Consider the following 2,105-nt stretch of genomic DNA (forward strand, 5'->3'; position numbering starts at 1 on the left):
TCTCTGGCCTCTACTGTCAGCTTTGAACATGAATTTCTAACCTTAATTTCTTTTATTTAAGGAGCTAATTTGGATTGACTTTTTGAGAATGGTGTCCATTACCTAAGTAAGTAATAGGAGAAAGAGATCTCTGTGGTTACATGTAAATTTGTGATAGATTTACAGATAAAAGGTGAAGAGGATGGTAAAGAAATCAGCTACAATCATCTATGTGAAGGTCATGCCAGCTTCACTACACACTCTCAATGGCATTACAGAGGCACCTCTTCTCAGGTCCAATCCCAGTTTATACTTCGTGGCCGTGCACATGATTTGCCTGCCCAAGCACTCCATAATGTAAGCTAAACCAGAATACACAATGTTTTGCTCAGATGCCCCTGATATCCTGACCTGGAACTTTCCTGTGCATATAACAAGAATAGTTCCTCTGTGCTGTCCAAACTTCTTTTCCAGCTCTCTTGAATAGAAATGAGCAAGTGGTAGTTAGAATCCTTTTCATATTTGAAGGTCAAACATCCAGAACTGACATGATTTCGGTTCTTCATCCACTCAAAGTACGATACTGTCACTCCTCTAGCATTCAAGTAGAGATCTGAAATAACCATAATGTTTCCCTCCATGAAAATCTTAGCTTCTGGAGTTGCCGGTCTATCGGCATCTCCGGCAACGATCTTGGCTTTGACTCTGAGTGCATTGCACTTGGTCAGCTGCTTCTCAGTGGCAACAGGCGGCCTCTAAGATGCTCCCTTCTATAACTTTGCTTTGGAGAAGCCCAGGATTTTTTTTTCTTTATTGATTAAGGTATTATGTATGTATCCTTATCCCATCCCCCCTCCCCATTGCCTTCCAACCTTCCGCACTCATGCCCTCACACCCTGGTGTCTGCGTCCATTGGTTAGAGAAGCCCAGATTGATCCATGTTGCAACTTGAAGTTTTCTAGTTCCTTTTGGTCAATACCACCTGGATCCCAAATGCTCCCATCGTATTCACCCACACTAGCACATTTAACACCACAGTGATGCAAATGTCTCATAAAATGCAGGGCCCCATTACCAAATCCCTGAACAACAAATATTTTATCTCCAAACCCTGGTATCATTCCTAAAATGTTCATGTAAGTAGCTTCATTGGTGAAATTTCAATCTCATGGAAAATTCCCTGGCTGGAAGCAGAAATCTGCTCTTAGACTCCACCCTGACTGGAGGGTGCTGAAGCAGCTAGATGCTATAAAATATATCACTGTATTTATATGGGCATTAATACAAGTCAGCAATTCATGACATCTCTGCCTCACCCATGCTCATACCTGAGGCAGACACATCAGTGCCAGGACCAATAAAGCCATTCTCTGCCAGTCCCTTGTGATCTTTTCCAATCCATTATCAGTATAGTAGTTCTTGGGATTGATATTAACACCAGCTTTGTCGCCTCTAAACGGCACATCAACCACTGCACACATGAGTCATCAGAGAAGCCAAAGCTTTTACTTCACTACACGCACATCAGTGCTCTGAGGAATAAAATAACTCCTTTGCGAGGGGTGCCGTGCCTGAGCTGGGCCCGGCAGGCCTCAGTGATCTCCCTGGAGCCGTGGTGGCAGCAGATGGGGAAGGAGAGGCTCAGCACATGGTTACAGGGCTTGGTGACCGTCAGGATGCCACGCACCGGCTTCTGCTTCTGCTCCTCGCTCTCCTGGGTCTTGAGGTCCTCCATCAGCGTGTCCCCCGTGGTGCTGGCGCTGCGGTGGAAGAAGCCCTCCACCAGCTTGAAGAAGCTGAGTTTGTCCTCCTGGTGCGTGGGGATGGGCTGCCCGCGGCCTGGCCCAGCAGCGGGCCGAGCCCATGGCTGCGACTGGCACCTGAGAGCAGCAGCGCTTCAGTCAGGCAGAGGTGCAAGGCGATGGGGCGGAGGCTGGGGACAGGGGAGGGAGGAAGGGCCCAGCGCGGGCTGCCCTTTTAAGCCACAGCTCCCTGCCTTCCTCGCTGTCCTCCCCACCACCTAACCACAAGGATGGACTTTGGGGAGGGGGCCTCTGAATGGCAAGTTGGGGGCGTGCTTTGAACTGTCTTTATTTTCCTTATTCCTTGAGATTTTCTTATCTTTT

At 47.8% G+C, this 2,105-nt stretch overlaps 1 pseudogene across 1 annotated transcript; it reads right to left on the reverse strand.

Annotated features, from left to right (window-relative positions):
• Nucleotides 1-203: 203 nt before the first annotated feature.
• Nucleotides 204-1,654, reverse strand: LOC311620667 (glutamate dehydrogenase 1, mitochondrial-like; annotated as a pseudogene). The gene is made up of 2 exons: nt 873-1,654; nt 204-734 (listed from the first exon to the last, which is right to left on the reverse strand). The product of its transcript is annotated as a glutamate dehydrogenase 1, mitochondrial-like (transcript).
• Nucleotides 1,655-2,105: the final 451 nt, after the last annotated feature.

Source organism: Pipistrellus hanaki, assembly GCF_964339955.1.
Source record: "Pipistrellus hanaki genome assembly, chromosome: 3".
NCBI classification, from domain to species: domain Eukaryota; kingdom Metazoa; phylum Chordata; class Mammalia; order Chiroptera; family Vespertilionidae; genus Pipistrellus; species Pipistrellus hanaki.